The sequence below is a fragment of the Sciurus carolinensis genome, chromosome 6 (genome assembly GCF_902686445.1).
Source record: "Sciurus carolinensis chromosome 6, mSciCar1.2, whole genome shotgun sequence".
NCBI lineage: Eukaryota > Metazoa > Chordata > Mammalia > Rodentia > Sciuridae > Sciurus > Sciurus carolinensis.
In genome coordinates this window covers 78,057,437-78,070,519 of record NC_062218.1, presented here as the reverse complement: position 1 = coordinate 78,070,519, position 13,083 = coordinate 78,057,437, and the positions used below count along the sequence as shown (strand labels likewise).

Genomic DNA, 13,083 nt, shown 5'->3' with positions numbered 1-13,083 from the left:
GCATTATGTGTCTAGATCTGTCATATCAGCAATATCAGGCACTGGGCTAGAAACGGGATACAATAATAGCAACAACAAAAATGACCTGGTCTCATGTAGCTAACAATAGCCCTATGATGTGGGTATAGACAAAAAAATAAGTTTATAGAGTTTAAGTGATTTGTCCAAGGTTGGACCCCTATAAAGTGGCAGAGGTAGAATTATAGTGCTGTATTTGTAGCAGCAGCCTAACCTATATCCTGGTTAAGAGACGCCAGAATATAGTGGCTTAAACTCAGAAGGAGCTTTTTGGCACAATGGGGCTGCTGAATCAGCTCCAAACTGATTATGTTTAGACTTTGGTTAATGGAGAAATAAAACTTCTATCTTATTCCTCTTCTGTCCCTGGATATTGACCTCATTAATATAACTGAAGATACTTAAGTGTTCTAAGGGCATTCCTGGAAGTGGTACTCCTAACTTCTGTCCACATCCCACTGGCTATACCTAGCTACCAGGAGAGCCTGAAAATCATTTTTAGGTCATGCACGCTTTAAAATTCAGGGACTTTAATAAGGGAGAAAGGGAGAATTGGAAGTTTGTGTTACATGCTAATAAAAGTGTTGTTTCAAAGTGTAATTTTGGTTATAGGCTTGTCCAAATAACAGTGATCTTGTAATTTTGGGATATGTCTAAATCCATTATCCAATTTTTTCGAGTAGTATAATATCAAGGTTATGTATATATGTATGCAGTGTGTGTATGATATATTTAAATATTCAAAATATGTGAGATATCATGCATTTTACATGATTCCACAGTAAATTCTGGCCATCTGCAAGTGCTGATGCAGAATTTCACACTAGAAGTCCACTGGCTTTACTCTTTGGCAGAAAGGCTTGCAAAATCCCCAGGATTTGTCTTGCTTGCCTCCTCACTCTCAAAAAGGTCTCAAAGATCTATGTTGTAAGAAATGTGTTCTTAGAGAAATGCCTGCATAGAAAAAAAATTACTCTAAGGTTTTTGAATAAGATATACTCAGTACATCAATTGTAAACAACTCTGATCCAGAACTTGTTTCTCAGCATTCTTGGTCTATTCAGTTATTTAGACATTTACTCTTTACTATTGAAAAAACAATTAAACATTTATTTAGACAGTACATAGATATTAGTTGTGTTGAGATGGAGTCACAGATCCTTGCCTAGGTGTCCTATAAACCCACATGTAATTGCAGGAAATAAGCACTGGGTAGACCTCAGGTATACACTTATGTCTTCTTACACTATCTGGGTGCTTGCTCCCACTCCTAGATCTTACTCAGCTGCTGCTGGGACACATGGAGCCTTACACATATACAGGCCTTCTTGGTCCCTTTCCTTTGGGTCTACTTTTTAGATCTTACTTCCCTGTTGTCAACATGAAGTAGGAGAAGAAGAAAAGGATAAAGGTTTAATATATAGCTGGTCTAATTTGTCTGCTGTAGGTCTTACCTGGGGAGACAAGATGTGTTTGTGTGTCTATGGAAGGAACTTCTAACTGAGAGGTAGTTTCAAATCAGTTTTATCACACTGGTTCCATGAAGTAGAAAGAAGCAGTCTAAAGAGACAAAACCCTGAAGAGACCACAGACTGCAGAAGTTAAAGCTTTAATCTTTTCTCTCAATGTATCTAAAGCTCCACCTGTTTACAAGAAGTTTAGTTGAGTCAGTAACTTGATTCAGTGACTGGGCAGGAGGAGGGGCCCAGAGGAGGGTGGAATTTGTTCTCCTTGTTCTTTTGCAGTTGGCACTGGGTACTCTGAAGGTACCACAATAAGTGTTAAGACTGGTCTTTGTCCCAATTCTCAAATAACTGACAGACTATCTGGGGAATGTATATGAAACATTTATTGAAAACCAAGTACTTCTGTGTGTTATTGATTGTTCCAAAGGAATACAGAAAAGGGATAAATCAGTGTGAATTTTTGTCTTGGGAAAGGTTTCTTAGATTGTGTCACAAGTGCAGTGCTAAAGGATGAAAAGGAGCTAATTATGAAGAAGGCAGAAGAGAGGATGTGAACAAATATTCAGAATGGGCTTCCAGGTCAGCACACCTATGCTCTTGAAGTAGAGACTTCATGTAATAAAGTGAAATACTTCATGTGTGGTTAGCACATGGAAACCCATATAATATTTTTTTAAAAACAAAAGTTAATGTTAACTCCTTTAATTTTTCATGGAATGAAGTAAAAGTAAATTAATTAATGACTGACTGAATAATAAGTATATATGAACTATGTTTATGCAATATATAAAATGATATATATGTATCCACAGAAACTAAAAAACATCGTAGTGTTATAATTCATCTATGCTGGGTAGAGGGCATTCTTGTGAAGGATCTCAAAATATAGGTTTCTAGGCAACAGGAGGAAGTCAAGGTTAGGTGTGAGGTATATCATGGACTGGGAACCCAGCTTTACTGCAGTAGCCCAGCAGTCCAATCTTCAGTGCCCTGAAGAATGTAATGATCCTGGGACTGTTTCAGGGATTGGTATATGAAGAGACTGAGCTCTGTAGACCAGCTGGACAGTAGAAAACAGGTGAGGTTCCCAGTCAGGAATGATGGTATGGCAGTGGGCAACCTCATCACAGCTGGATGCGAGTCAGCAGCCAGGGTCCTGGAAAGGAATCTAGGGAAGGGTTGTATTAGAATTCTAGTCAAGAAGATTTAGATTTAGGGCAAAGCAGAGGTCATTGTTGGCAAGAGGAAAGCTAGTAAGGACAGAAGCCAGCTCTGAGAACTGGGCCAACAAATCAGGAATTAGTAGGGAACCAGAGCAAGAAATGATAAATCAGTTCAAACTCAGCACAATTCTAAGCATTATGGCCAATTAAAGAATTCCAGCCTATTTGGTAGGCTGAGATTGCTCCCCTCTAACCTGAACTGATGAGGATGGGTTGAGGTGGCAGTAGCGCTGAGCCTCCTAGAGACTTCAGGGATGGCTGTAATGGAAACCCAGGGGAGGCTGTATCACTTGGCAGGAGTTGAGATGATGCAGAGGACACCTAGTCCAGGTTAGGAGGCTGGCATAGTCCAGGCTGAGGGGAACAGGGCTTGACTGAGGAGGGGTGGTAGGAATGCAGGAGAAAAGGGGATAGGGAAAGACATTTCCAATTAAGAAGTCAGTAGGTTTCAGTGACAAGTTTGGTATCATGGGCAGAGAAGGCAGAACCTGAAACGATTCCAGGTGGATTTTAAATGCTTAAGTAATATGACATTTTCGCTCATGAGCTGAAGGGTGTTTCATGCACAAACGCAATTACTTTGGCCTATTTTTAAAACCCAAATAAAGTAAAGTAGTAAATAAATCAAGGCTAAGCTTTCTTGTGGGTTCATTGGCTTTACATCTCATTCCCATGGGTCTGCAGAGGGCCATTTCAGAGTGACAGTTGCCCCTGAGCATGGGAATGACTGACATGTGTCTTTCCTGGTCCAAGACACTATTACTGACGCTCATGTACATAGGCATGACTGAAAAGCCCAAGGTGGGACCCATTTGGATCCTGCCATGCTGACTGTCCTGGGGCCTTTGCTGCTGTAGTTGTTTGAAGTGTTCTGTGCCTCTTTTACCCACCTGGATGGATCAGAGTCTTTGCTGAAGAACATGTGCTCTTGCCTGACTGTAGCTTCACAGCTGGCTTCTCTATCTGCAGCTTTTGCTTCCCAGCTATTCATGTGATGCCACACAAAGGGAAGCAGGCAAGGACTTCACTATTCACAAAGGAGGATGGCGTGAGGGGGATGCTATTTCTATTTGTCAGGACAAATAGAGAATCCTTACCTGGGTTGGGAAAATTTCTTTTTACAGGTATGTGATATTTCTCTTTTTATTAGGCTTAGATCTTCATATGGGGGCGAAATGGATTTCAGAATCATTACTCAAAGTAGGAAAAAAAATTTTAAACAGCAGTATCACTATAAATGACCCTGATTGTATTTTTGAAATGTTGAGCTAAATACATTTTAGTGATCAGCGAAAGGTCAACTTTGGCACTTTTGAAAAGTTGTTCTTAGAAAGGTATGGATTAATCATCAGTTTCCATTTTTTTCCCCATAGATGTACTGCCTCCAGGACTGCGAGGACAGCCACTGAATTTCTGCTTCAAATCACTCTCACGTCTTCCTGTTGGGAGTAGAACCACTGGAGAATCATCTTGCTACCTTCAGCAAAGTAAACAAATCAAGGCATTGAGAATGCCACAGTGGTGGGAAACCACACCAGCTTTGCAGAGGAAGTTTTCAAGACAGTGAGGCTTACTAGCCAGAAGCCAGCAGAGACTGAACCCATCCTTTTCATTTGCTCCTTAAATTAATGTAACCCTTCCAAATTAATGTGAATTGAAACATGCATTGCCTTTCAACTTAATTGAGTACTTACTATGTGTGAATCACCGCACAAAATAGGGGAGAGAAATAGAGGGAGACAAATAAGATGTGGAGCCTGCCTTCAATGAATTTACAATTAGTTTCAGGATGCTTATTTTTTTCTTCTGCTCTTAATTAGGTGTGTCCTAAGACAAGAAACAAATGAGTGGAAAAGTGTACTCTGTAAGTATTTAAAGTCCCATTAATGAAAAACAAAATTAAACAAAACACAACAAACTCATGTGGGCAACTCAGGACATTTTAATTTCATTTTTTGGTTCAACTTTTGATAGATAAAATCCATTTTATTTTACTTATCTTTATTTTTTGTGGTGAGGTTTTATTAGTTCCATAAATATTCAGTGTATGTTAGAGACATTAATATGTAGTTTGAGTTAATTTGAATTAAGCTCTATTTTTTTCTTTAGATGTAGATCATCTGTTGGAAAAATGTATTATTTGTACATTTCTTGGTGAGTGGGAAGATGAATCACACCTGTTGTCTCTATAGGTATCAACCCTCTATGCCCTTGGGCCTAATATTCTGAGTGAGTCACTAGCATGAGAAAAAGGAAGATGTGAAATTTGGGGTGGTACTCCTGGACCCCTGATTGGACTGGGAAGGAGAAAAACACACCTAAGCAATGGCTCTGTGTGAAAATTTGACTTTAAGTTCTTATTTCGGTGTTCATTATATTGTCCTCTGTGTTCCCTAAGTTGAATGACTACAATTTTTCTAAAAATTTATTTCTGACTTGAGACTAAGTATAACTCATGATTTTTCCAGTGTTAAGGCATTGACATGACTGTAGACACTAGACATTTTATGTAGTGTCTGTGACACATTTTAGTATGTATGAGCCAACTATAGACATGTCTTTTGTCTTGAGTAGTGTCCATCTGAATTGAAAATGTGCCAGTTTTTTTTTTTAACATCAACAGACTTCTTAATTAAGCTGCCAATACATACTGCCAATAGCATTGTGTGCTGTCTGAGAAATGAATGATGTAAGTGCTGCTTCCATCTTATTAAACAATGCTGCTCCACATATAATGGATTTAAAGTGCTCTTTGAATGGGGTACTATATTGCTCCCTAAATAATTTGATGAGAATTCTCATACCCTCTCTTTTAATTTTTAAATTTACTATTTTGTTCTTCAGTAAGGAATAACTCTAATTTGACCAGTAACTGCCTATATGATTCCTTCTTAGGATGAATTGCCCCACCACCAAACTCCTCATCATCATAGTATATATTTATATCACTTTTAGTTTGCATGATGTAGCTTCCAGGAATTCTTGGTTATCAGTTTGTGTTATACCTAACTTTAGATGCTTATTCTTTTTAGATGCTTATTTTTTGAGGGGTTCATCTCTTCATTCCTGATGCCTTCCTAGCACAGTGCCTGGTGCATAGTAGGTGTGTGTTCACTTTGGTGATTATGGAGCATAAAGTAGCTCTTTCACTATGGATCTTAAGGCTCTATAAAAGATGGGAGGGGTTCTTGTTAACGGAATAGCACCTTTCTTGGTTTGTAGTTTACAATCAATCTACTGAGGATGAACCCAAGTAAAATGAACATTTTCATACAGTCTAGTCCCCCGGGCCTCTTAAATAGTGTCTTGGGGTCACTAGCTCAGCCTTGCTATTTGTACCCAGGTCCACTCTGCTGCCACTGACCCTTGCCCCATTCTCCCACACAGGGTAGGGCCTTTAAAGGGGCTGCTTCACTTTTTTTCCTCCAACTTGTCTATCAGTAGAATAAAAAGTACTCATTCATGGGGTACTCATGATATGCCAGGCAGTAAGTGCTTTATGTGTATTCTCTCACTTAATTATCTCATTTAAACTTCACTACATTCAAGTGAAATAGGCACCACCTATTGCAGAAGTCTTGCTTAAGGCATGGTATTGATATCCACATCTCTTATACTCCAAAGACTGATCTGTTAACCCCTACTCTCTGCTGCATCCCAGGAGAAATTCCAGTGCCTGGTGAATTCAAACATGTGTGTGAGTGGTATATGTGTAGGGGGCAGATCAAGTCTGGATAAAGTCCAGATTCATTGCATTTAATGTTCTTGAATGACACACTGTCTAACAGATAAAAACCCAACAAATCACAGTTGTTTGAAGAATGGGGGAAGGGCCAAGCAATTGGGAGAAAGCAAAATTGGAAGCAAACCAATTTGAGTCAAACCTTTAGCCTTTACCTCATAATGCTTTTTTTTTAAAAAAAACTTTCTTTCTTTTAAACATGGCTTGACATCATGTGATAAATCAAAGCCTGACGTAATTGACCCAGAATTGATCTCCAAATGTCTTTGGGGGGAACATGCTTTAACTCTGGTGGTTGATTCTGAGGAATAATTGCCACCCTAGAAAGGTAATTACATATGCCATTGTTTATACACATAATAGGCTCAGAATGCATGTTCTGCACAGAAGGAAGGAATATCCTGCTTGCACATCAGGAGTGTGCATTATGGATTATGTCAGAATGCCACAAAATAGCATTTGAACTGCTTCCTATTGTTGATCTCTCTCTCTCTCTCTCTCTCTCTCTCTCTCTCTCTCTCTCTCTTTCTCCCCCTCTCTCTCCCTGTGTGGTGGGGGGAAGTTAGAAGTGAGGAAGGGGATGGGCCATGAAAGACGTTTGTTGAGCTAAAATGGCAGTTCTTTGCTTTTTCTTAATTTTTCCATTTATCAGAAACGTCTTCTGGATCTTATTCATTTAGCTTGATCTGGTAAGAATGTGTTCTCCCTGCTTGGCATATGCTTATTAATGAGTGCTCACATATCCTTCCATTAATGATAGTTGACTTTGTGGAATTACATGGTAAGGATCCTTTTCCACAACATCTTCCCAAATGCTCTGGTTTGACCACCCACTAAGTATACCAACCAGCCAGCTAAGATGGTAGCCCTTCCTCCTACTGTACTTTCTGGTAAGCTAAGTGGAAATGAAGCCACAAATGACCAATCAAAGCACTTTATGCTTTTTTGTTTAGCCGTAGACAGGGATTATCCTAAGTAAATATAACAAAAAGGCTATTCTGTGATAGTCTAACCCTGGCAACCTATGTTTTCCCCCCCTTTTAAATCAACGCCTTAAAAATGTCATGACTTTTTGTAGTGCTGCACAATGAAAGAAATACATATGTATTCCAATATGGAACTGAGCATTGTTTGAGGCCAAAGCAATTCATCGTGGGCTGTTCTGTGCCACAGTGTCCAGCAAATTGCATGACCTGCTTGTTAGGCTTGACAACAGTGTTTTACCTAACAAAGGCCTCTGCAGCGCCGAGCAGCAGTGGAATGTCAGAATGAGCACATTTCACACCCAGATGTGCAGCCATAATAGCGTATAAGAAGATGCATGTGGCAGGGAGCAAAGAGTGGGGGCTGGGTGCTGGGAGTGGCGGGTGTGTGAGTGTGTAGGCTGGGAGCCAGTGGGAGGGGAGGCCAACAGTTAGCAGTAGGGACATGGCCCCACTGACCACATTTAATCAGTCCTCTGTAAACAATTCAACGTTTTCATTGTTCTCTAAAAACTAATAAAGAGAAACAAGCACTTTTCATTCATCTTGAAGTAATTTTCTGTCAGGTTAGAGCCCCTCGTGGCCTCCAGCTTGTGCAATGCTAGCTGTGTGATACAACAACTATTGCAATTTATTTTACAAACTCTGGTCATTCACATGTCAGTTAGTGTTCACCAAGCCGGCATCTGAAATTGTGCAGTTAACGAGTTTTACAACATTTCTATCAAGAGAAACTGTTTAGCATAACTGACTCTTAAGGAGTTATTATACCTCTAAAAATCCATTTTAAGGGGCATTATTTAAATAAAATAGAAAAACGGTTCACTGCCTTTTAAAGGGGCTACAAAAAAAGTCCATCAGCTCCAGCGCAGTAATCCTCAGCTTAAAGCACTCTTGAGAGTACTTCTGGGAATTGTCAGCATAATGAAATGTTTTGTGAAATGTCCAGATAGATTCCTCTCCTCAACAATTTTACTGCGCCATATTTATTTTCCTTCTAGTTTTTAAAGAAGTGAATTACTTTTTGAGAGGATGACTCTATGTTGTGTGGATTAACTGAGCACATTATTACCGAGGTGGTAGCAGAAGTGACGGTTCTATTTTCAGTGCTTTCGATGTGCATCTGCAGAGAGGGGCAAGGAGAAAGACAGCCCTCTCCCCACCCCAGTGCTTTTTGCTCCAAAAGGGTTAAATCATAGCAAAGCTGAGGGAATTTTACATTTTCCTTAGGCTATATTTTTCTCAAACTTAAACAACTTTGGTTCACAATAACACCTATAAGTACTTTTTTCAACTTTATAAAAGGGGCTTGATTTTCTTACCCTAAATAAATAAATGCAGGAAAACTCACACACATGTGCGCTGACACATGCATAATGACGCATATCCTTTAAGTCTTGCCCATTTCAATAGGAGATGCTATTGAACATTTTACTTAAGGAAGAATGGATTCCTCACATTAACTGAGATGGCCAGTGACCCCAAACCAATTAATGGCTAGAGTCCATATGGTAGCACTGTATAGCATAGCAGCAAGTTCATTTAACATATTATATTACCTAACAGGAGGAGAAGCCACCACTTGTAATGTAAATAGCTTAATAGTTCTTTCTATGATAAGCAAGACCAGAAGAAAATTTATGATCTGCTTTAACAAGAGATAGTCCATGTCCTATAAGACTGCACATTTTCATTTTGTCACAAATGGTTCCCTAATTTCTTAGAGTGATGTTTGTGCACATGACTTTAATTTTCTGAGGGAGATGGGCAGGTGTTCTTGTGCCTGTTAGCTGTGTCTGCCCATAAGAAGCCCAGTAACATCCATGAACCAAATACAATTTGACATAATTCATGCCTTTATTACCTCCTACAGAATGATACTATTTCATGCTGCCACATTAATGTTTCCAGTATGATACTGTCATTCCTGAAAATTTTTACCTTCTAAAGTTCAAATGTTGAGGAATGAGTTTTAAAATTCTCCAGATGCCTTAGATTTGGGGCAAATACAATATATTTGGTGATCAGCTTTTGTAACTTCTTAAAAAAAATTTAGTGGCACTGCAGACAATGTTTAGACAATGAGCAAAGGTCATTTCTGAAAACTCTCTCCTCTTCATGACCAAAGAACTTGTTTCTATTCTATTTCTGGTTTTGCAAATAATATTTACTCAGCTTATCATGTCATATTTTTCTGTTTTTTGTTCCCCTAGGATGTAAAATCAGGAGATGTCAATCAAAAAGTTTCCATGATTGCAATTTCAATTTATTAGTGTAGCACTTACATCTTTCTTAATACTCCAGTGCTTGAAATTAGTTAGGGCAGACAGAATGGATTAGCTTTTTATTGCTTCCATAACAAATTACCACAAATTCAGTGGCTTAAAAAAACACAAATTTATTTTAATAGTTTTTTAAGATGTTGATATACCTTTATTTTATTCATTTATTTATATGTGGTGCTGAGAATTGAACCCAGTGCCTCACACATGTTAGGTGAGCACTTTATCACTGAGCCACAACCCCAACCCTTAAAATGACACAAATTTATTACTTACATTTTAGTAAGTTGGAAGCTCAGAGGACTAACTCACTTGTCAACAGAGCTGCAGTCCTTCTGGAGGCTCTGGGGGAGAATCCAATTCCTTGCGTATCCTAGCTTACAGAGACCACTTGCCTTCCTTGGCTTGTGGCCTACTCCTTCATATTCACAACTATCAATGGCAGGGAAATTTTTCTCACATGGCATCTATCTTACCCTCGTCTATCATTACACCTCTCCCTTTGAGACTGCCTGGAAAATGTTCTTGTTTTAAGGACTCATGATTACATTGAAATGATTAGGAAAATTCAGGATAATCTCCTCATTTCAATGTTCATTCCCTATATCACATCTGCAAAACCTCTTTTGTCATGAAGGATAATGTTCACAGGTCTGGAGATTTGGAGGTAGGCATCTTGGAGCACCATTGATCAGCTTATCACAGGGAGTCTTTGAGAGGTCTTTTCCATATCAAAGTGAAGGATTAATAGTAGTTACCAGTCCAATAATCGTGCACAAACATAGTTTAAAATTTGAGAGTATTTGTCCCAACACATGTACATTTCCTTCTGAATTATAATACCATGAATTTCTACATTTTTATAGCTGGCAAACCTTAGTTTCTCTTTAAAAATTTCTTTTTATTATTTTTTCTAATTAATTGTACATGACAGTAGAATGCATTTATATGTTTTGATAGATCGTACATAAATGGAGTGTAATTTCTCTTTTTTCTGATTACACATATTGTAGGATCAGATTCTTTTAGTAGAAAAGTGAATACAAATGGATCTTCTAATGGTTTCTTTTTGAACCTCAGTGCATCATTTTGTGTGCCCCTGAGACTGTGTGCACCTCATTTTGGAGAGGAAGGAGAAAGAATGGATTAACTTGTGTAAATATGTTCTTTATTCTTTTTTGAGATCTATTAGGCTTCAAGGTAAGGAAGAGACTGTAAGAACTTTCTAGTAGTCCTTGATAGTTTTTAGAAATGAGGAAGAAAGTTGTTTTCTTTACATGTACTCTTACTGGTATTTGTAGATAGAGAGTATAACATGCCCAAAACTTTTCTGCAAATTATAGAATTATAAGACAAACTTTATAAAAGATTAGGAAGAGATTTTTTTTTCTTTTCTTTCTTTCTTTCTTTTTTTTTTTTTTTCCTGTGGTGCTGGGGATTGAACCCAGGGCCTTGTGCATGGTAGGCAAGCACTCTACCAATTGAGCTATTTCCCCAGCCTGAGATTTTTTTAAAAATCAGAAAGCCCCCTAAATGCTAATTGCTTACCTTGAATAAGGCCACCTCTCATCAGAATGACCATTATGTCAGTGTACTTGAAAATCCCTAAAAACAAATAGCCCAGTAACCATTTTAAACAATAGGAGAAAGGACCAAGGGAAACTGAGCTGAGAGAAAAGGTGATTCTGCTAAGTTCACTTTAAATCACAATTTTCAAGTTAAAAAACATCTATGCTATATCAGTCACACTTCAGCTCCCTGGCATGTAGGCTTATTACAGCATAGGAAAACCAGAAATTGTAACACAAGCTGACTCTACAGTCTCCTCATGTTAAAATTTGAGATGTTTTCAGAGCAGTCACCCTCAAAAATGGGTGCTTGCTAAGACATGCTGACATACCTCTGAAATCAAAAAGAGTTTCTACTGGGTGAATAAAAGTAGGTTGCCACAAAAATGTACATCAATTACAAAACAAGTCACTGAGTGTTTGCCAACTGCCATGAGTGTCCCGGAGGCAGTCTGGGCAGTGTATTTTTATTCAATTTGCCCCAGGCCACTTCCATTCTCTTCCTGAAAGGTGGACAGGTAGTGTTTTTAAATCCTTCACTGATGGTTTCCGTCAATGATCTCAAAATGGAACTGATAACATGTCAATGATTACTGTATAAAGAAGTTAAATATCACAGCTAAATTTCCTCACTGAAACCCAATCCAGGGATTAGCAACAATAGGGAATCTGTTTTATTTGCATTTAATTTGTACCTTCATACTATTATCTCCCATGTTTTAGTTTCAGGAAATGTGGTCTCAGACTATTATAACCACATTTCATGCTGCTGTTGCACTGTTATTTGATCTCTATGGTTGGAAATGACTTACTGAAAAAATAAAGTGAGCATACTTTATTTTAATTATACCAGTGCAGTGTCTAAATAAAAAATGTACTTTATATTTAATGTGGAGCACAGATTAACAGTTTTATGGGACATAAAATCTATCTATATCATTTTCTATTTACACATCGGTTATATATCTTTCTCTCAGCAAAACAAATGCCTATGGTGTTAGAACGAGGAAGGAGAGCATCGAAGTTACAATCACGCGGGCAGTAAATAACATCTTAATTGGTCTGGAATGTTGGAGTTTGATTTTTTTTTCCGCCTGGCTTTTATTTATTGATCTCTATAGCTTATTTATCTTTCCAGTGATTTGTACAAGTCTATCTCCTTTCCTCAATAAGCCAATCTATGGTGGTTTTATATTGCAAATCCCATCTGGGGAAATGGTCTAGTGAGAGAAGTGCAGTCGCTCCTGGAAAAACCATTATTTAAAAGCTTTTGTAGAGGTAAGGGTAACTTCTCAGTTTTTACACTTTGTCTTCTGGAAAAAAGAAGGAAAGAAGAAGTGCGGCTATTATGAAGTTGCCACCCAATGTGTGCTCCAACAATTCTTTTACTCTGCTCTTGTTTGGCAACAATAAGACAACAAAGAGGGATTCAGCGTACACTGGGAAATGTCTTTTAAATGTTCCTGCACATGATTTAGCTCCTAGTGAAGGAAGCAGACAGGAAAGGATTGTGCAGATCTAATATATCATATGTAAACCGTGGGTTTTCTTCTTCTGTATGCATTTCCACAGCTCCATTCCTAATATCTTTTTTAAAATAGCACTTAAGGATAAACTACACTTCAAATGACACATTATGCTCCATAGTGCAGTTGAGAACCAGCAAATGTAACCATTCTCAGGAAAGCTGGTTGGCAGAAATTCCAACACTTTTTTGAGTATGTAGATAACCACAGCTGAAGTCAACCCTGGGAAATTAGTGATTTTTTTTTTTCTTCTGAATCAATGATCCCCTTGTTCT

At 38.3% G+C, this 13,083-nt stretch overlaps 1 long non-coding RNA gene across 8 annotated transcripts in view; it reads left to right on the top strand.

Annotated features, from left to right (window-relative positions):
• Positions 1–11,081, top strand: part of LOC124987335 (uncharacterized) — a 143,958-nt gene extending 132,877 nt beyond the window's left edge. For all 8 annotated transcript variants that reach the window (XR_007109169.1, XR_007109172.1, XR_007109167.1 and 5 more), the window contains one exon: positions 4,081–11,081. This is a non-coding gene — a long non-coding RNA (uncharacterized LOC124987335). The remainder of the gene's footprint in view (positions 1–4,080) is intronic.
• Positions 11,082–13,083: the final 2,002 nt, after the last annotated feature.